The sequence below is a fragment of the Siphateles boraxobius genome, unplaced genomic scaffold (assembly GCF_051911475.1).
Source record: "Siphateles boraxobius isolate OS27281-9 unplaced genomic scaffold, OSU_SipBor_1 23, whole genome shotgun sequence".
NCBI classification, from domain to species: domain Eukaryota; kingdom Metazoa; phylum Chordata; class Actinopteri; order Cypriniformes; family Leuciscidae; genus Siphateles; species Siphateles boraxobius.
The window spans coordinates 766,873-790,054 of record NW_027508844.1 but is presented as its reverse complement, the minus strand read 5'-3'; the positions used below and the strand labels follow the sequence as shown (position 1 = coordinate 790,054).

General features: G+C 41.4%; 3 non-coding genes across 3 annotated transcripts; all 3 read right to left on the bottom strand.

Moving 5' to 3' along the window:
• Nucleotides 1-18,698: 18,698 nt before the first annotated feature.
• trnav-aac (transfer RNA valine (anticodon AAC)) lies at nucleotides 18,699-18,771 on the bottom strand. Its single transcript has one exon. It is a non-coding gene; the product is annotated as a tRNA-Val (tRNA).
• Nucleotides 18,772-20,354: 1,583 nt separating this feature from the next.
• Nucleotides 20,355-20,427, bottom strand: trnav-aac (transfer RNA valine (anticodon AAC)). The gene has a single exon. It is a non-coding gene; the product is annotated as a tRNA-Val (tRNA).
• A 1,967-nt stretch (nucleotides 20,428-22,394) lies between these two features.
• Nucleotides 22,395-22,467, bottom strand: trnav-aac (transfer RNA valine (anticodon AAC)). Its single transcript has one exon. It is a non-coding gene; the product is annotated as a tRNA-Val (tRNA).
• Between the last annotated feature and the right edge of the window lie 715 nt (nucleotides 22,468-23,182).

Here is a 23,182-nt window from a genome sequence, read left to right as displayed (position 1 = left end):
TTGGTTCGAAATCATAGTATATAGTTGGGAGGTTAATTTTTTTAAGTTATTAATTTTCAAAAGTTCTTCTATGAGCTGAGAAGGTTGTAATGTATTGTTTGTAAGTGTGGTTTTATTTTTAATTAGGAGTCTAAGTTGTTGATATTTAAGAAATTGTTCCCTCCCAACCCCATATTTCTGTATGAGTGTGTTAAATGACATAAAATAGTGGTTCTCAAATAAGTGGTGAAGCTGTGTGATTCCTTTTTGTGCCCATGTGGGGAAATAAAGAGGTTTATTCTGTATCAGAAATTCTGGGTTGTGCCAGAGTGGGGTTAGCTTATTTAATTCTAATGATGATTTTGTGATTAGATTTGTTTTCCACCAGGCTGTCAGAGTCGAATAGATGGTTATGGGTTGGCAGATGTTGGATTTCTTGATTGATTGTGAGAGAAAGGGGAGATCTGCAACTGGGATATCTGTGCATTGACTCTGTTCCAGTTCCAGCCACGGGTGTTTATGCTTATCTAAATTGATCCATTTAACTAGGTATTGTAATTGATTTGCCAAGAAGTAGTAATGGAAGTTTGGTGCCTCAAGCCCCCCATGTGATTTTTTATTTTGTAATGTTGAGAGTGATATTCTGGGTTTTTTATTTTTCCAATAAAATTGTGTTGTTAATGAATTAAGAGTTTTGAACCATTTATCTGTAGGAGTGATGGGAATCATTGAAAAAAGATAGTTAATTTGGGGTAGGGTTTTCATTTTGACAGCCGCTATTCTTTCAATAAGTGTAAGTGGGTGTTTAGACCAGCGTTTGTATTCGTCTTCAATTTTCTTTAGGAGTGGAGTGTAATTGAGGGTGAAAAGCTCTGACAGCCTGGGGGAAATCTGAATCCCTAGGTACTTGATGTTGCCTGTGTGAAGGTGGAATGATGTGTCCTGAGCTCCAGAATCCCATATATCATCTAAAAGTGGTAGTAAAATCGATTTATTCCAGTTAATAGTGTAATGTGAGACTAGGGAAAATCTGCTGATAATATTGAAAGTTTCTTGAAGTGATACTCGTGGGTGCTGTAAATAAAGTAAGAGATCATCTGCGTATAAACTGATTTTGTGTTGTACATTGTCTACCTGTATTCCTTTGATTTTGATGTTTTGTCGTATTGCTGCTGCGAGTGGTTCGATGAAAATGGCAAACAGGGAAGGCGAAAGTGGGCATCCCTGTCTGGTGCCCTGATGCAATGTGAAACTCTGCGATGTAATTCCATTAGTGGTGATGGTGGCCCTGGGTGATGTATACAGTATTTTAATCCAGTGAATGAACGACTCTCCAAAACCAAACTTGTGAAGTGTATTAAATAAAAAAGACCAATTTACCTTATCAAATGCTTTCTCTGCATCAAGTGAAATGATAATGGTTTTCTGTTGTTTTTCTTGTGATATATTGAATAAGTTAAATAATCTGCGGACATTATCTGTAGCATGTCTATTTTTTATGAAGCCTGTCTGATCTGGATGGATGAGTGTGGAGGTGACTGTTTCTATTCTGGTTGCTAGTGCTTTGGTAATAATTTTCAAGTCAGTATTCAATAGTGAAAGAGGTCGGTAGCTAGAAGGGTAGGTTGGATCTTTTTGGGGTTTTAGCAGTAATGTAATGGCTGCTGTATTCATGTGTGTTGGTATGGTAGATAACGTTTTAATTTCTATAGTTACTCTGTTGAATAATGGTGATAATATGTCCCAGAAGTGTCGGTAGAATTCAGCTGGAAATCCATCTGGCCCGGGAGATTTATTGCTAGGGATTTTATTGAGTGCTGTAGTAAGTTCATTAAGGCTAAGGGGTGCATCTAAACTATTGGTTTCTTCTACAGTTAATTTTGGCAATGTTATACTATTCAAGAAGGTGTCAATTTCTGATTGAGTAGGTTGGTGAGTGGGGGAATAGAGGTTTTTGTAAAAATTTCGAAATGTGTTATTTATATCCTGTGGGTTATGATTGATGGTTCCTGTAACATCTAAGATGGCTGGGATGATTGATTTCTCTTTCTTATGTTGAAGTAAATTTGCTAAATACTTACTGTTTGTTTTATTACTATATTGAAAACCATTATATTTCAATTGTTGAATTTGAAATTGTGTTTTTTTCTGTATAATGGCATCAATTTGTGTTTTGAGTTCCTTTAATTCCTTCTGTTTTGGTTCACTGGGATGGCAAGATATTTCATGTGTTAGTAATTTAATTTTTTGTTCTAACGTATTCTCCAATTGTTGTTGCTGTTTTTTCATATATGAAGAGTATGATATAATTTTTCCTCTAATTACGGCCTTCCCAGTTTCCCATAGCAGTGTAGGTGCGGTATCTGCAGAGTCGTTTGTCTCCAGAAAGAGTGCCCACTCTCGCCTTATGTGGGTTGTAAAGTTGGGGTCTTCTAATAGTGAAGTATTAAAGCGCCAAATAGTTGAAGTTTTGGCATATATTTGAGTATTTATAGACAGAGAGACAGGGGCGTGATCACTGATTACAATTGGGTGAATTGTGTTATCTGATATCTTGGTTATTAGTGAGTTGCTAATTGGATGCTCTGGATGCCAAATAGCTGTAATGGCACCCTAAGTCCTGATCCAGCCTCTCCCCACAGTAGAAAGTATTGCCCAAATGCAGTCCAGAGCAACACCACCTGAAATATATTTATGGCAGCAAAGGGGGGCGACAAGAGATGCAAACAACATATGGAGATCACATGAAGGCCACATGATAGCCCCCACCCCATTGTAAGAGTAAAAAGATACATGTTGGTTATCATAGACAGGTTACAGCCAAGAGGGATACCACATGAGTTTAAAGCTAGAGACAAGGCAGCAGCAGGACTTGAATCAATATTTGTATGGATAACGCCAAATACGAATATGGAATGGATTAATTACATATATTACAATCAGCATATATTATAATACAGATCAAGCACTTGTTGCCTTAGGTCACCAACTTAAATACACTAGCAGAATGACATGGCAAAACATACAAGCCCTGAACTGGTTACTGGCAGAAAAAGGATGTCTAAGTATGTCTCATGTTTGGATCTGATTGTTGTACCTTCATCCCAAATAACACAGTCCCAGATGGATCATTTACTAAGGCTGTGAAGAAGTTGAAGGCCCTAAGACAAGAGGTTTCTGCGAATACGGAGAGAGACAGAAATTTGGGATACTGGTTTGATTCCATATTTGGATCATGGAAAGAATGGCTTATTGAAGTGAAAGTGAAAGTGACACGTGATGGCCAAGTATGGTAAACCATACTTGGAATTTTACCCCTGCATTTAACCCATCCAAGTAAGTGCACACACATTAGGAGCAGAGTAGTGAGTAGTGAACACACACACACTGCAAACGTGAATACACACACCCGGAGCAGCAGGCAGCCTTGAGTGGCACCCGGGGTGCGATTGGGGGTTAGGTGCCTTGCTCAAGGACACCTCAGTCATATTCCTGCCGGTACTGGAATCGAACCAGCAACCTTTGGGGCAGTCCAACTCTGTTACCATTAGGCCATGACTGCCCCTTATTAAGGTGGGAATAATAATAGCAGTGACTATTGGTGTTTTCTTTTTGCTGTTCTGCTGTGTTGTGCCTTTTCTCAGATCCATGCTGGCTAGTGCAGCTGCAAAACAAATGATCAATGTGTCAGTGAAACCATCAGGCATTGACATTGGATGCACCAACTCAGGAGTATATCCAATTGGCCCAGGCTTGGACGAACTGGATGACTTCCTTTGAGAGGTTGGATGAAGAAGCAAGGAATAAGGGTACCTTATTACTTTTGATTTTGATAATATTTTTACTCTGTTTTTGACAAGATAGGGAGATAGCCCCACTGTGTATTTTGATTCGGGGATAAAACTAGTTAGAACAATTAGAGCATGGGTAGAGTAGGAAGTTAGTTAGAGTGTTACTATTTACACTTTAAATATATTCCTGTAACAAGTCAAGAAATTTAGAACTTACATGCATTAGACCATTGGAACATGTATATAGTTATAAGTGCAAAAGAGGAATTATTTGCAAGCGCGGTCATCGTCTGTTGAAGAAACACGAGCTGACTCAACTGGTGGTTTAAAAACCCGCTGTCTGCTCTAACACCAGATAGCGCCCCTGGCTGGACTGGGGCACCTCTGGCAACGATGGAGCAACCCAGATAGCACTCCAGGCCACCGGAAGCGCCTGCTCAGTTCCTCTGGCAACGTGGGACAGCTGCTGGAATTCAAGTTCATACACTGTGATTGTGTTATTGAATGTTTGATAACCTGAAGTAATGAATCCCCTTAAACTGATGATGTGATAGGAAGGTGAGATCTTTTACTCCACCGTAGCCAATTGGGGGTGGAGATGTTTTACTATTCCTCCAGAGTGTACCCTTATGATGAAGGTTTATTGATAAAGTTGGATGGTCTAGATCGGCCATTTTTGATAGGTAATACAGAAAGAGATCTATTCATGAGGACACACCCTGGGTAAGAACGGTTTGAAGGTGGGACTAGAGAGAGTCCCAAAGGGGGGATGTGTTGGGGAATGTCATTTGTCTCATACATGGGTCTGAATATAAAATGCTGTAATGCTGGAGAAAACCAGGCCTAAGGATATGAGATGAACAGAAAACTAGGCCTGTGGGGAGGAGATGAACAGAAAACTAGGCCAAAAGGCAGGTTAGGTAAGGACAGGAGAAGAAACTGGGTGAAAGGGCATGGAAAAGTACCTGAAAATCATGTATAAAGCCATTTTTAAAAGATACGCATGCGCAAAGAAGGTTGCCTCAATTAAAAAAATAAAATAACGATGCAGGTGTTTTTAATCATGGTGACAGGTCAAGGAGGAGCAAGTAGAAAAAGATAACTGTATGAGCGCTAATTGGACACTTAACGATAAGAAAAAGGTATAAGACCTGAGCACTGGGCCCTTGTGAAGTCAGATGAGTGGCCGTCATCTAGTGATGGGCAGATCGAGGCTTCGTGAAGCAATGAAACAGTCGAAGCAAATGTGCCATTTTGTTTCGAGGCTTCGAATCAATCCGAAACCCGTCTCCACGGTGACACCTAGTGGTCACTTGCAGGTGTTGATCTGAAACAACCTTTACAAAGAGCTAATAAAAAAATGTGTTGGTTTTTTTTTTTTATTATTGTATTTTTGTAATATATGAAGCTTGTAACCTGTAGTCTCTTCACATTGCATAATGTGATTTTGGTCATGAAAAATGAATATTAATAAAAATAAATCAAGCCACAATGTCTCCCTTTCTTATAGATTTTTATTCAAAAATATTAATTTCTCTGCTGTTGAAGGACTCAGCCTACTTCTTTTTTTACAGATAATTTCTCCAGCCTTTGAAAAAATTCTCTCACAAGGGACACTTGTTGCTGGCATACAAAGATATTTTTTAGCTAGGACATACAAATGAGGAAAGATTACTGCTCTCTCTTTCCAGTAAGGTAGAGGATCATGAGTTCTGGGCAAAAACGCATCGCTGAGGTATTTTTTCACTTCCACTGTGGCATCAGCTGTAGGATTGTGTATCATCTGGGTCTCACGAATACGATTGTCAAAATGTTCCCATAAACTGTCTTGTGTTTCAACTGGTGTTGATGATGATGGGCCTGATGTTGACATTTGTGGTTCTGAATTAAAAGAAAACGGCAATTAGTAACAAATCATAAACTGACAACACATATGAAGTATAAATTTCATGAATCACATTACATAAGATAACATAGACTGAAACTCACCAGGAGTTGTGTTTGAACGCATCAGTGAAGCACACTCCAGTGTGATGTGCTTTTCAGCATCCAGGGCTTTGGCAGGATTTCCAAAAGCCACATTTTTAGACCTTGGGTCCAGCAGTGTAGCCAGTGCCAAGGCTCTAAAAGCCTCATACCCTCCACATCTGGAGTGCAGACCTTCTTGTAGATGTGAGCCTATGAGCCAACACAAGAGAAAACCATATTAATTAAAATAATGACAACAATATGAGAGTTATGGCCAATTACACGTATGGTCATAGTGTCCTACCTAATTGTACAGTTGATTCCTGCGTTGCATTTCCTTTTTTCTGTGCAAGCTTGTGCTGCAACATCCTGTACAATGGTATGAGCTTTGAAGCAGACACTCTCTGTTCCTCTGACATCTCTGTTGTTGCTAGTTTGAATGGTTGAAGAAGTGTCAATGACTGTTGAATAATGTCATACTCAAGACTTGTCAGGGGAGCAGTATCACTGTTTAAATTGGCAAGTGCAGCACCCACTGGCTCACGTTGCTCATACAAGCGTTGTAGCATGTCGAATGTGCTGTTCCATCTCGTTTCAACCTCCTGTATCATTTTCAGACTTGGTCTGCCCATCAAGCTCTGCATCTCCACAAGCTTGTCCTTTGCTTTGCAGCTGGATCTGAACAACCCCACTATCTTTCTGGCTTTCTGGCGAATTTCATTGATGACTGGGGTTTGATCCAGGGCCTTTTTCACTATCAAATTCAAATTATGAGCAAAACATGGGACATGGCGAAGGTTGAGTAGCTGGGCACTTAGGATCATGTTGGATGCATTGTCAGTCACCATGCAGTGAACTTTGGAGGTTATTCCCCACTCAGCCATTAGCAAGGCTTTAGCCTCCATGAGATGCTGGGCTGTGTGGGTTTGGTAAAACCTCCTTACACCCAGTAAAACAGTTGCCATTGTTGCCTCTGGTGTTATGTAATGGCATGTTACACCAAGATATCCATCCATATTAATGGAAGACCACATGTCAGCCGTAAGGCTAACAAATTCCCCCTTTTGTAGGTCCTCCATTGTCTTCTCCTTGGTTGTGTTGTACCTTTCGCTGACCATTGTTTTAAGCACCTTCCGGGATGGGAGGACATAGCTTGGATCAAGCTTGTTCACAAAGGCCCTGAAACCCTCATCCTCCACGATGGTGAAGGGCTGCAGATCCTTCACCACCATGTTCAGAAGAGCCTCATCCAATTCCCTCTGTCTGCCTTTTAAAAGAGAAGATAAAACATACTTTCAGACAAATATATTGGAAAAATAGTAGCCTACCGTGAAAGTAGTCTACTGGTTCATTTGGAAACCTTCCTAAACAAAGTTATGTTATGAATATTAATGCTCAGTGTGCAGAGAAAGATAAAGTGCATTATAGAAATACAACAATTACAAAAAAACAAAATGATGTCTTGGCTGTAGATTGGGTACTCATATGTAGACATATAAAATGTTTATTCACAAAGTATAATATTATATTGACAACATTTGTTTTTAAAGTGATTGGCAGTTGTGATTGGGATGTTAGGCATGTCTTAGTCCATGGCCTTTCTAAACAATGGCCCAACACTTAGTTATTATATTTCACTTATAATTAGCCTATATTTCAAACAATGCATACCTTGCTTAGATGGCCCAGCAGTGTCAGTAGCAGGCCAAAAGTGTTCTATACTGAGAAAAATCTTTATCTTCCTACTTACGGTCTGAGTCTAGAAATATGCAGCATCGCTGGTGAAGAAAGCTTTTAAGTCACTGTTTCACTACTGTGCACTGCTGAAAGTATCTTATACTGAGAAGAATCCTTACCTTCCTACTTACTGTCTGAGTCTAGAAGTATGCAGCATGGCTGATGAAGTAAGCTTTTAAACCACCGTCTCCCACTACTGTGCACTGACGAAAGTTTCTTGTACTGAGAAGAATTCTTACCTTCCTACTTACCGTCTGAGTCTAGAAGTATGCAGCATTGCTGGTGAAGTAAGCTTTTAAATCACTGCACTTGCGTGCGCCGAGGACTGAAGCACCTTTTAGACAGGACGCGGAACGCTGCGCTGCGTTTTGAAACCTATTAATTTCAAGGACTTCCAAAGATACATAACAGCTACAAATATATGCACTATGCAAGCACTATATACATGATTCACCCTATTATACTTTATCGACACAAATTGATAAGTCAAACAGCAAACTGCCATCCCCAAATAGTCTATAGCTACATAGTCTGTCTTTGACTTGAACAAGGGTTAAATTACTCGTCAGGCTACAGAATACCATAATTCCTCCGTTCTATTTGGCCTAAGAAATCGAGAGTCACGCAGACCTATAACAACCCAGCCACAACATAATTGGGAATAACATGCCTTACCTTAACAAGAAATGGATTTCAAGGGCTTCGCGCGCAGATCAATGGCCTCCACAGTTTATATTTTTTAACATGAGTTAACATGTAGCCTACTAACCATGATTGGAATTTGCACCGCAGCGCCACCACACCTTGATGCTCATGAATAGCATGTACAGTTATCTTTATTGAAGTGAATTAGGTTTGAATCGCCATCATACATGCATGAATGAATGATATTTTGCTATTTTAGACATAATTCTCCACGATGATCACATTACACAAAACTGAAATTGCACGTAAAAATGAAACATTGTCAATATTTTTTGAGACCCCCCCCAAAATTTCATGAATCACGTTTTCAGGGGAGCCCATGTCTTATTAAGGGGAGCCGAGCTCCCCCTAGCTCCCCCGTAGTTCGCACCCTGGTCGAAACGTTAGTCATTCTATACTAATAAAAATATTAAAACGTTCTGTGCTCCGGTCCTGGTCCTTGGTCCTAGCTAGACCTTGGGTCCTTTTCCTCAGATTTTTGTGTCCTTTTCTGTGAGCACTAACTAGGCTGAAGCGCAAGTGACTCCTTTCTACTAGAGCAGGGCTGTTCAATCGTTTAGATGCCTCAGATCCCCATATATGATCATTCTCCTGCGAGGAACCCTATCCTAAAGTTAAAAAGACAACACACAACCCCTCTCACACACACACACACACACACACACACACACACACACACACACACACACACACACACACACACACACACACACACACACAAACACACACACACACACACACACACACACACACAAAAGAATAAATATTGCAAAAGTATATATTTTTTAAAAGCCTTTTATTGCTCTGAAATGCATATTACAACACTGATTCTAGTTATGGTCGAACACTTGTTTATAAAGTGGTTTCATCTGGTGATATTTTCCTCACTCCTGCTCATTTGTGTAAAAGGCTGAACACTTATAATGTTAAGATGAATACAAATCTAGTGTTTTTGGTCATTTGAAGCAGACTCTTCTAGTGTTTAATCTGGCCGTCTGTGTGTCAAACTCCATCATCCTCCATCAGCGCCACACACTCCTTCTGATGATCATAAAGACGTAGAAACACAGCGTACTTCCTTCTGTAAAAGCTTTACACACAGAGACCAATAATCATTCATTACTCATGCAGGAGACATGAATCCTGATCTATGACTGTATTAAATCTCTGCTATGTGGATTAATGCTTTATTACGAGAAACATCATTGGATGGCACCTTTCTAGAGCAGGGTTTGGTCTGACGACATGCCCGATTCTGCTCATCTTCATCATTGCTTCCTGAGAAGAGAGACAAGAAGTTCGGTGCATGAATTTACACGGAGAATACACTGTATACAAATAAATGCAAATTAATTAATGTAATGCGGAACTACTGTTACATACGCGGGTTCTTTAGGGACACATAATCTGTAGCCCCGCGCCTTAGGCAGTTTTTTGTCAGGTCGACGACTGTCCAGTGAGTGAGTCACAGACAGCAGCACTAAGGACGAGTATGGCGAGTGGTGGCGACCCACAAGAGTTAGGCCTGTTTTATACTTCTGCGTCAAATCGGCGGCGTACCCCCGCAGACCCCTCTGCGTTGCCACGAACCCCTCTCCGACCCCTCCGCTCTGATTGGTCAGATGCACCACGATGCAACGCAACCTGACGCAGAACCATAAAACGGCCATGACGCCGTAGGAGTGAGGGCGTAGTTACGCCATGGAGTTGACGCAGAAGCATAATGAGGCCTTTAGAGGACCCGCCGGCCTCTTTAAAGGGGGGGTGAAACACTCAGTTTCAGTCAATCTCATGTTAATCTTGAGTCCCTATAGAGTAGTATTGCATCCTTCATATCTCCAAAAAGTCTTTAGTTTTATTATATTTATAAAAGAAAGATAGGCTGTACCGAGTCTTTCCGGAAAAAACTGAGCGGGTGTGGGCGGAGCTAAATAATCACGAGCGCGCAAAGCATTTGTGTTGAGAGCGTCTGGAAGCTGTGACATCCCAAAACAAACCATGGCTAACAATCAGATTCAGCCATACATTTTTGATCCCGAATCAGATCCCGTGAGATGGGCAGTGAAATGGGGGAAAAACGCAAGGTCTCGAGAGTTTTTTAAAAGTAGAAATTATTTGAACTTGGTGTTTTTAGAACACCGTGTCATGCGCGAGTTTTACAACATTTGTGTGTGTTTACTCGTGGTTTATGAGGACATGATTTGGTTTTACAATAAACAACAAGACACCTACAGTGGCCAGCTAAACAAATGTATTTAAACACACACACACACACACACACACACACACACACCATACATCGCATGCTCCATAGATACATTAACTATACGTGATCATGTTGTTTACTTGCTGTGCTTACACGCCGATAGTTAACAACACACGACATTGGAAGTGTTGTGGTTTTCAATCTTTCTGAAAAATAACTTCGCAGAGATCTTTGATGCCAGAAATAATTAGACTTTATTTTCGAACGCCGTCCCGTTCCATAGAACGGCGCTCTAACGCTCTCTGGCCCTCTGGCCTTCCAGTGCGCGCCCGAGTACATTTTTGTTCAGAGTTATATACATACTTCTTCTTCCAAAGAAGGTAACACACCCTATAGATAGTTTTGGGTAAAGGTCTTTTACCATGTGACTTCTCAGAATAGAATTTTCTGCAGCAAACAACATTCCATTCAAGGTCTTTCACATACACAGAGGAAATCCAAAGTCACAGACAGAAGAAATAATTGTGTCCAAATATATAGCAAAATTACTTGTTTTCTAAATAATAAAATCTTCTACAGTATCTCCGCCTGTCAAGCGTAAGGCCGGGGTTCGATTCCCCGACGGGGAGATCCAGTCCTTTACTGCTGCCAAAAGACCAGTACAAAAGTTTTGCTGCAGCAAACGAGTTACAGGAGGAGCTGGCCAGGGTCCCCGGACAACTGTTTTAACGACAGCTTGAGCAAAATGCAATGCGTTGGCAGGTAATCGAACCCAGGTCAACTGCTTGGAAGGCAGCTATGCTCACCACTATACCACCAATGCAAGACCGTTGGATGTAGGCTGGAAGCCCTGTTGTGCGGTCAGCAAAGACATTTTGCAATACATTAGCAGCTGGCAGGTGCAGATGAACTGAAACTCTCTTTGTTTGGACCTGGCACTTAAAAAAAATTGCATGAACTTATTGACTTGACCTACCAGGCTCCATATTAAAAAACAAGGTCTCTAATTTAATAATGTAACACGTTTTATACAGACACTTCATATTTGACACATGACGCCGTTCCTGGAAGTCGCTCTGATCGGGTACATCTACCGGTCTCTACAACTCCTCGTTAGTATAGTCGAGGTATAGTATAGTAGTATAGTATAGTATTTTTAGAAGATGGCTCCTTCCCATAATCTGCCCTGCAAGCAGTGTGACAGTCTTTAAATTCCACAAACAACAGTATAGAGGTCATTCGGCATGGCAGTCTACCTACAGCTCCTTGGTACGATGGCCTTCATCAGTCTCAAAAGTAAGGGTTTAGTAGCGAATTGCAGCATTTATATTTAAAATGCCTCCACTTGTTTCCGCCGGATTTAGAACTGAGAACCTTTCGCGTGTAAAGCGAACATGATAACCACTACACTACGGAAACTTGATTTGTATGTCAGTCCCACCTCTTCTAGGGTACGCTTGTTCAAAAGCAAATTAAACTATAGACTGCCCAGTGTTTTTAACATGGCAAAAGCTGCTAATTTTGTTGGCAGACAAACATTTTTTATTACTGTACAGGAAACCTCAATGGTCATTTGTTTTATTTTTGTCCTTTTCTAAAGAGATTGAACCACAAACATCCCTGCAAGTGTACTGACCTGATCAACAGAAAATCGCATATGAAATTTTTACAAAAAACACCCACAGTTTCCGCCCAGTTTCGAACTTTCGCGTGTGATGGCCTTCAACTGTCTCAAAAGTAAGGGTTTGTAGCAAATTGCAGCATTTATATTTAAAATGCCTCCACTTGTTTCCGGCCAGTTTTGAACTGAGGACCTTTCGCGGCGGGAGTCGAAAATGGTTAAGCTTAACTTCCCTTAACTTTTCCCATTCATTCTCTATGGTAGTGCTTAACACTACGGATGCAATATACCTTTGGCCACACGTAGACTTCCTGGCGCTGTTTCGCTTTTCCGTGGCGGGTAGTTTAAAAAGCATAGTGTCATCTGTCAGTCATTCGCAGTGGAGGAGGGGAGACCCGTTTTACGAACGGAGAGATATTTGTTTACCGACTTGTCAGCAAACTTGTTTTGTTTTGTTGCTGTCTAAACTACCTGCAGACAGATTTTCCCTCAGGTGACTGCATATACATTATTATTCAAATATTTTATAATTTAAATTGCATGTATATTGTCATGTAATCGTATTGTTATCGTGTTGAATGGATTGTGACGATAAGAAACAGTAAACTCCTCGTTGTGAATACAGCCTTTATTTTATAAGAGTATCTTTGTTTGTAAAGGTGAATGTTTCATCATAATCTCTCACTATGCTTAAAATATATGTTAACAGTGCAGTAAGATGTAATGTGCAGTAGTATGGAGGACCAAACCTGCAATTAAAAATGAATGAATGAATAAATAAATGAATAAATAGATAGATAAATAAATGTGATAATAGGAAAATAAATAAAGGAATAAACGACTTGATAAAATAAATATGATTCATTTTAATCAAATGTATTTTTGTATATTTTTCCCCTAATTTATATTTTTTTGCTTTTATATTTTAATGTATTTGTATTATTTTTAATTGTATTTATTTATTATTTTATTTATTTGTTTGTTCCATTTATTCTTATATTTATTTATGCATTCATTTATTTGTATATTTATTTATTCCAATATGTATTTATTTTCAGATTTATTTATTTTAATCTTTATTTATTTTTATTTTTATTTCTTTAGTTTTATATCTATTCTTACATTTTTTTGATGTGCATGATAATTAGATTGGTTGGTTTTGCTGACCAAATATAAATATTAATTAGCAAATAAATAAAAGCAGAAAATAAATTAAGGGAAATAATACAAAAATTAGTTTGATAAAGAATAAATCATATTTATTTTATCAAGTCGTTTATTCCTTTATTAATTTTCCTATTATCAAATTTATCTTTTTATTTGTTTACATGTTTATTTATTCATTTAATTTCTGCGGGTTTGGTCCTCCTATAGGCAAGGCAAGGCAAGTTTATTTATATAGCACATTTCATACACAATGGTAATTCAAAGTGCTTTACATAGAAGAAATTAAAATAATCAAAAGAAATCAGAATAATTAAAACAGTTTAGAATAAAAGATAAAATACAGAAATCAGAATAATTAAAACATAAAATAAAATACAGTGCAAACAGTCGGACGAACAGTGGCACAGTGCTCATTCAGTAAATGCACAGTTAAACAGATGTGTTTTGAGTCTGGATTTGAATGTGACTACTGTAGGAGCACATCTGATCTCTTCTGGAAGCTGGTTCCAGCTGCGGCTGGCATAGTAGCTAAAAGTAGCTATAATGTAATTAATAATGCTACTATAATGTAGTAGCTATAATGTAATTAATATCAGACACACACATATATTACATTTAAATTACAAACAAATATATATATGTGTACAATTTAATGGTATAATTTAACATGTTTAATTAGTTAACTTGTTAACTTTTTATATATACATATAAACATTTTTAAAGCAATTTAAATAATGAATATTAAATAATGCAAATTTAATAAACAGTACGTGCTCTAAGACTGCATTTATTCAGTTAAGAAACAGTAATATTATGGAATATTATAGCATTGTAAAATAACTCTTTTATATATACCACTGATGCTTTAGTATTAACTGTCTTATTTCATTTTGTTACTGTAAGTATTTAAATGCTTATGCTGAGACACTAATGAATACATTCTGATTTCAGAACAGCATCATGAAGAAAACAGTGTTCTTCCCTGGGAAAGTCAAAGTGTCTTTCAGGAAAGGCCCGTCGGGCCATTTACGCCGGGACGCATCAGAAGAGGCAAAAAGAATTAAAGACAACCCTTCACTGCAGGACAAGTCAACACCTCAAAGAGAAGATCTGGTCAAGTTGAACGCCCGTTCTGTTGTGTTACATAGAGGAGGGGATGTCTCTGACAAGCAAGAGGTGTTGGGAGAATGCATTCTTCAGTTCGGCAAGTACAAGGGCAAGTCTTTCAAGTGGTTATTAGAGAATGATGTCAGCTATGCTTTGTACCTGTCCGATAAGGTTGAGGAAGAAGAACAGGCTGGGCAGTTCAACCCAGAGGGTCCATGCAAGGATAGCCTCATTTCCTTTCTTGAGTATTCAAGAAGCTTCAAGGAAATTGAAGATTTTAAACAGTATCTGTCTCAAAGGCCAGACGCAGTGCCAGTTTTGACAGAGGATGACAATACTGTTGGATTTGGATCCAGAGCACAAGACACTTGGAGGAAGATTTGGGATACCAGGGCAGACGGATATGCTTTCTTTATAATGAGGCAGAAGTGTGTGCCAGGCAGCAAAATGTACAATTTGCAGCAGTATCTTTTAAAACAGCAGCAAAAACAGATGACCAAAAACACTCCTCCGATGCCCTCACCATCAGCTTCCGCTGCAAGACCACCTGTTCCTTCCATTACTGACTCTGATCAGCCTGGTGAGTTAATAAAATTCATGCAAGTTTGCTTATATTGATTCTTAAAGCCTGCCTAGCTACTGATGCATTTGTCATATTTTATAGTAATGGAGGAGGATGAAGAACTGGAGAGGATGATGCTGAGTATTTCTCCAACAAAATATCTCACACAGCTGAGTAAGTAAATCAAGTATTGTGTCATGTGTGTTATATATACCCATGTCAAATTCTTATAAAATTGGTATAAAATTGTACATACTGGAGAGAAACCATTCAAATTATAATGCCTAATTTTTAGGATCATCTGCAGCCACAGGATCCACAGTCTTATCTACAACAGGTTACTTTACACATCAGTTTTGGAGGCTTATTCGGTTACATACAGACTTATCCTCCATTTCTGATTTTTAATTATCTTATTTGTTGTTTTGGCAGTGTTCTTGCCTGTTCTAAAAAACATGTTCTTTTGTTCTAACTACTGTCAAGGTTTGAATATACCAGTGGTGAGGGTGAGTGCACTTCATGAATTGTATGCATGCTATTTAAACTGTTTTTATTTGTTGTGAAAAAGTGGACTGTTTACTTACAGACATTTGAACATTATCAGAATGTGCATTACTAGAATAAATAACAAAATACATAGAATAAAATAATAAATAACGATTAGTCATTTAATGTAGTCAAGACAATCAAATACATATCATGTACATTCAGTGTTTTAATATGTTTTTAATTTCCTCCCTGTGCTTTTCCTTGCAGCTCTGCCGCAACCTCCATCAACATCAGCTCCTGTGTGTAGGCCTTCTTCACAGGGTGAAGGCTTTATACCACCTCAAGCAGCACAATCAGCACCTCCACCTGCACCAATGCCGTCTGCACTGACTGAAACCCCTGTTCCCAGCTACTTGAACAAAAAAAGTAAAGACAGTTAAACACACGAGCATTAAATGTGTTATACACGCATATATATATATGCATTTATTTCCTTTGCTTTGTGTTCCGTGCAGTTCTGACACAGCTTTCACCACTATCACATGCAGTCTCTAGTTCTCCCAGTCCACCAGCTCCTGTGTGTAGACCTTCTTCACAGACTGATGGCTCTGTACCACCTCCTGCAGCACAATCACCACCTACAGCTCCTGCATCAATGACGTCTGCACAGACGGAAGCAACTGTTACTAGCTACTTGCAAGATATTAGCCACTGGAACTGCTCTCTTCATCAAAGAATTTGGATGAAAACAGAGATGGAGTCCATGGGGCTCTGGCCAGGATCACACCCAGTAAGACACCTAATGAATATGGTCTCCTTGTGGCGCTATCCACCTCAGCCTGAGCTTATAGAGACAAACATGGGCCTTCCGTCACCAAAGTACTTCCAGCTCCATCCCTTTTTCATTTGGAAACCTGAGCACAGTATAAATGAAAGGCTTAGAAACAACTACATCCTGCCCTGTCTCTACAGCTGTCCAAATCCTCATGTTGTGTCCTCAGGTGTGGGAAGACCCCGAGTGATCCTTGGCACTAGTGGGCAATATTACATCCTTGCTTCACGTCTGTGCTGTAAGGCATGTAAAAAATACTGGTTCGCTGATAAACCTCAGTGGGTGGACATGCTACCACAGCGATTCAGAAACATCTTGCCAACCTTCCTCACCCATAAGAAGGCAATCTGTAAAACTGTGATGGATGAACTGAGGCGCTCTGGAAAATCCCCTAATGACATGGCCAACCAGCTGTCTGAGGTGCTTCGCCTTAAGTTTGAAAGAGCCCACCTGGCATACCTTCTCATTGTGCAGAACGTCAGGGATGCTGAAGCAGGGCTGTATGGCCAGGAAACCATCACAGGAGCATTGAGGAAGGATGACACACCTGCTTCGTTTGGGGGTTACGAAGATACTGATGGGTGGCATGGGGTGTCTGTGTCTGCACATTATCTGGTGGAGTGCCTGCTTCAGGAATATCACCGGCAAGAGGCAGCTCTCACTCAGCTCCTTCAAGGAACTTTTGGACAGGTGTTCAGATCAGATCACACACGCAAAGATGCTAAAAAAGTGACCCTCTCATCTGGCACAATGTCATCCTACGCTGTGATGAACGAGAACTGGATGATCCTGTCCTGGGTGATGCTGCAGTCTGAGAGTGAGCAATCCTTGACGTCAATGTACTGTGGGATGGCCAATCGCTACAGTGCTGCTGGCATATAGGGGTGGTGATGTCGCAGTGGATAATACACATGCCTTTGGTGTGAGAGACCGGGGTTCGAATCCACTGCGCGACACCAATGTGTCCCTGAGCAAGACACTTAACCCCTAGTTGCTCCAGAGGCGTGCGAAATATAGCAATTGTAAGTCGCTTTGGATAAAAGCGTCAGATAAATCTTGTTCTATAACCAAGATGGCGCCGCAGATGGCTGCCTCGGTGTGGAGCTTTCCATACCCAAGGCCAAGTACCAGTGGGTGGACAGGTAAGAATAATCACATCTCATCACACATCACATCAAGATGTGTAAGCAAAGGTAATGAATACATTAAAATGTATTTCCCTTTTATGTACTTAGGGACTGCTGTGCTGCTTTCAGAGTGATGGACCCAGGACAGTATGAGCACCAGCAGTGGGAAGCTTGGAGGACCACTGAAGCTACTGTGGCAGAGGTTACATCAGGAAACCTCAAGAATGTAAATGCCGCTTGCCAGAAGTACAATGAGGACATGGTGGTTAAACTAGACTTGTTTAACTGTATGCGGCGATTCACCAGGGAATGTGTTTCGGAGCACCATCCTCTGTATAGCTCGTTCTGCCAGTTCCTCTCTTCTGCCTTCTCTGTAGTAGATCAGAGTGACCTGGAGAAACTGAGGAACGCATACAAGTTCTGTGGAACTGAGCCTGCTAATCCCACAAAGCAGCACATCAGAGCGCACTGCAGGACAAAAGTGCCACATCCTAGAGAGCTGGTCCAAAGAGTGGAAGAAGTACTTCACCATTTCCATCTTGCAAAGGATCCCAACAACATCTTCCTTTTTAAACCCTCAATGCTAAAATTGTGGTGGATTCAGCGTATCCACATCCTTAGAGGCTGCCTGAGTGACCCTGAGGTGGAGGAAGGAATCCTCTACAGACATGGTGGAACGCTACAACTGAATCATGTCAAGGGTGAAGGAGCTGCTATGGCCATCTGTATCCCTGTCAGAGGCACTTCACAGCAAGAGGGGTTTCATTTCCACCAGGCTCAGTGGGTAACGGGTAATCGCGTCTCTCCTGAGCTGTTCCAGGCGCAGGGTATGACTGGTGTCGCACGCTGGAATTATCAGCGGCTGGTGGACCTGAAACAGCCTGGGCTTGTCTTACCTGGAGTGTTTGACCCTGTTTTGATGTTGGAGTTAAACAGGGCATCTATAAGAGTGACTGGGCAACCCAAATATCCAGCCTTCCACATCTCCAGCTGGGACACAATAGAGAGGTTTGGCCTACAATATGTGGAGCCAGGCTGTCGACCTGTGCCTCTTGACTTTGACAAACAAAAGCAGGAAGACAGACCTAGAGATGCAAGAAGCGTCTTCATCTGGCACTCAGTTCTCATTTCCATCTCAGGTAAGCCTTTAAAGTTCTTTGATAACAGACTTTTTATTAAAAAACAAGTACTTTATAATTCTCGCTCGCATATTACACTAATTTTGCTGAATTTCAGAAATGCTTAGAGGATTCCTCTTCTGCTGAGACCGCTCTTGCTGCTGAACCAGAGGCCACCCCCCAGACTTTCATTTTTCAATGTTTTTCTACTCCGAGTGCTGTGACAGTGAAGGAAAAAACATCTGAGGAGTTTCTTTTAGATGCAGGTAATTATATTATTCTGTTATACTGTTTCTGTTCGGTTTCGAACCAAGGACCTTTCGCGTGTTAGGCGAATGTGATGACCACTACACTACAGAAACCTATTGTTGAGACGGTTGTGCTTTTTAGAAGATGGCTCCTTCCCATAATCTGCCCTGCAAGCAGTGTGACAGTCTGTAAATTTCACAAACAACAGAACAGAGGTCATTCGGCACACACCTAGTGTCATTGGGCATGGCAGTCTGCCTACAGCTCCTTGGTACGATGGCCTTCACCTGTCTTAAAAGTAAGGGTTTTGTAGCGAATTGCAGCATTTATATTTAACATGCCTCCACTTGTTTCCACCCAATTTTGAACTGAGGACCTTTTGCATGTAAAGCGAACGTGATAACCACTACACTACGGAAACTTGGTTTGGATCTCATTCCCACCTCTTCTAGCGAAGCGACTTTTCGCGTGTGAGGCGAACGTGATAACCACTACACTACAAACACGTCTTCAGGTTGCAGACATAAATCTTTAGGTGCACGCTTATTAAAAAGCATATAAAGGAAATGAGCGGTGCACCCACTTAGCGTGGCAAACAGTTTAAATTTTCTGTCAGAATCCAACCACTGTTTCGAACCAAGGACCTTTCGCGTGTTAGGCGAACGTGATGACCACTACACTACAGAAACCTATTGATGGTTTATGTGCTTTTTAGAAAATGCCTCCTTCCCATAATCTGCTCTGCAAGCAGTGTGACAGTTTATAAATTCCACAAACAACAGAACAGAGGTTATTCGGCATGGCAATCTCCCTACAGCTCCTTGGTACGATGGCCTCCACCTGTCTCAAAAGTAAGGGTTTTGTAGCGAATTGCAGCATTTATATTTAACATGCCTCCACTTGTTTCCACCCATTTTTGAACTGAGGACCTGTCGCGTGTAAAGCGAACGTGATATCATGGCATGTGCTTTTTAGAAGATGGCTCCTTCCCATAATCTGCTCTGCAAGCAGTGTGACAATCTGTGAATTCCACAAACAACAGAACAGATGTCATTCGGCATGGCAGTCTGCCTACAGCTCCTTGGTACGATGGCCTTCACCTGTCTCAAAAGCATGGGTTTTGTAGCGAATTGGAGCAGTAAATTTAAAATGCCTCCACTTGTTTTCCGCCCAGTTTTGAACTGAGGACCTTTCGCGTGTAAAGCAAACGTCATAACCACTACATTATGGAAACTTGATTTGGACGTCAGTCCCACCGCTTCTAGGGTACGCTTGTTCAAAAGCGACTGAAACTATAGACTGCCCAGTGTTTTTAACATGGCAAAAAGCTGCTAATTTTGTTGGCAGACTGAACATCTTATATTACTGTACAGGAAACCTCAATGGTCATTTGTTTTATTTTTGTCCTTTTCTAAGAGATTAAACCACAAACATCCCTGCAAGTGTACTGACCTGCTCAACAGAAAATCGCATACGAAATTTTTGCAAAAACCACCCACAGTTTCCGCCCAGTTTCGAATTGGGGACCTTTCGCGTGTGAGGCGAACGTGATAACCACTACACTACTGAAACACGTCTTCAGGTTGCAGACATAAATCTTTAGGTGCACGCTTATTAAAAAGCATATAAAGGAAATGATTGCTGCACCCACCTAGCGTGGCAAACAGTTTTTCATTTTCTGTCAGAATCCAACCACTGTTTCTGCTCGGTTTCGAACCGAGGACCTTTCTCGTGTTAGGCGAACGTGATGACCACTACACTACAGAAACCTATTGATGAGGCACATGTGCTTTTCAGAAGATGGCTCCTCCCCATTTGGTGGTTCTAGATCGGTTCCAAATAAGTGTTTCAGCAAAACGGTTCGAAGGAAACGCCCGATCGGCCCGAAACTGACGTATGCGTCCCGTCACGGGCCCCTGGGACGGGTTCTAGAGTTCCGCGTCCCTCTGACATTTTTTCGCGCTAATTGGCCACCAACAGCCCCATGGAATAAGTTGCACGTGGGACGTCAAATAAACAGGGGCCAAAAGGGGTTGAAAGGTCGCAGCGGCCCCAAATTCGGCACGGCGGTAGTCCGGGGGCCCCCGGTTCTAGATCACGGGTTTGGTGGTTCTAGATCGGTTCTAAGTATGTGTTTCAGCAAAACGGTTAGAAGGAAACGCCCGATCAGCCCGAAACTGACGTATGCGTCCCGTCACGGGCCCCTGGGACGGGTTCTAGAGTTCCGCGTCCCTCTGACCTTTTTTCGCGCTATTTGGCCACCAACAGCCCCATGGAATAAGTTGCACGTGGGACGTCAAAAAAACAGGGGCCAAAAGGGGTCGAAAGGTCGCAGCGGCCCCAAACTCGACGCGGTGGGTGTTCGGGGTGTTCAGTGGATAATACACATGCCTTTGGTGTGAGAGACCGGGGTTCGAATCCACTGCGAGACACCAATGTGTCCCTGAGCAAGACACTTAACCCCTAGTTGCTCCAGAGGCGTGCGAAATATAGCAATTGTAAGTCGCTTTGGATAAAAGCGTCAGATAAATCTTGTTCTATAACCAAGATGGCGCCGCAGATGGCTGCCTCGGTGTGGAGCTTTCCATACCCAAGGCCAAGTACCAGTGGGTGGACAGGTAAGAATAATCACATCTCATCACACATCACATCAAGATGTGTAAGCAAAGGTAATGAATACATTAAAATGTATTTCCCTTTTATGTACTTAGGGACTGCTGTGCTGCTTTCAGAGTGATGGACCCAGGACAGTATGAGCACCAGCAGTGGGAAGCTTGGAGGACCACTGAAGCTACTGTGGCAGAGGTTACATCAGGAAACCTCAAGAATGTAAATGCCGCTTGCCAGAAGTACAATGAGGACATGGTGGTTAAACTAGACTTGTTTAACTGTATGCGGCGATTCACCAGGGAATGTGTTTCGGAGCACCATCCTCTGTATAGCTCGTTCTGCCAGTTCCTCTCTTCTGCCTTCTCTGTAGTAGATCAGAGTGACCTGGAGAAACTGAGGAACGCATACAAGTTCTGTGGAACTGAGCCTGCTAATCCCACAAAGCAGCACATCAGAGCGCACTGCAGGACAAAAGTGCCACATCCTAGAGAGCTGGTCCAAAGAGTGGAAGAAGTACTTCACCATTTCCATCTTGCAAAGGATCCCAACAACATCTTCCTTTTTAAACCCTCAATGCTAAAATTGTGGTGGATTCAGCGTATCCACATCCTTAGAGGCTGCCTGAGTGACCCTGAGGTGGAGGAAGGAATCCTCTACAGACATGGTGGAACGCTACAACTGAATCATGTCAAGGGTGAAGGAGCTGCTATGGCCATCTGGATCCCTGTCAGAGGCACTTCACAGCAAGAGGGGTTTCATTTCCACCAGGCTCAGTGGGTAACGGATAATCGCATCTCTCCTGAGCTGTTCCAGGCGCAGGGTATGACTGGTGTCGCACGCTGGAATTATCCATCTCAGGTAAGCCTTTAAAGTTCTTTGATAACAGACTTTTTATTAAAAAACAAGTACTTTATAATTCTCGCTCGCATATTACACTAATTTTGCTGAATTTCAGAAATGCTTAGAGGATTCCTCTTCTGCTGAGACCGCTCTTGCTGCTGAACCAGAGGCCACCCCCCAGACTTTTATTTTTCAATGTTTTTCTACTCCGAGTGCTGTGACAGTGAAGGAAAAAACATCTGAGGAGTTTCTTTTAGATGCAGGTAATTATATTATTCTGTTATACTGTTTCTGCTCGGTTTCGAACCAAGGACCTTTCGCGTGTTAGGCGAATGTGGTGACCACTACACTACAGAAACCTATTGTTGAGACGGTTGTGCTTTTTAGAAGATGGCTCCTTCCCATAATCTGCCCTGCAAGCAGTGTGACAGTCTGTAAATTTCACAAACAACAGAACAGAGGTCATTCGGCACACACCTAGTGTCATTGGGCATGGCAGTCTGCCTACAGCTCCTTGGTACGATGGCCTTCACCTGTCTTAAAAGTAAGGGTTTTGTAGCGAATTGCAGCATTTATATTTAACATGCCTCCACTTGTTTCCACCCAATTTTGAACTGAGGACCTTTTGCATGTAAAGCGAACGTGATAACCACTACACTACGGAAACTTGGTTTGGATCTCATTCCCACCTCTTCTAGCGAAGCGACTTTTCGCGTGTGAGGCGAACGTGATAACCACTACACTACAAACACGTCTTCAGGTTGCAGACATAAATCTTTAGGTGCACGCTTATTAAAAAGCATATAAAGGAAATGAGCGGTGCACCCACTTAGCGTGGCAAACGGTTTAAATTTTCTGTCAGAATCCAACCACTGTTTCGAACCAAGGACCTTTCGCGTGTTAGGCGAACGTGATGACCACTACACTACAGAAACCTATTGATGGTTTATGTGCTTTTTAGAAAATGCCTCCTTCCCATAATCTGCTCTGCAAGCAGTGTGACAGTTTATAAATTCCACAAACAACAGAACAGAGGTTATTCGGCATGGCAATCTCCCTACAGCTCCTTGGTAC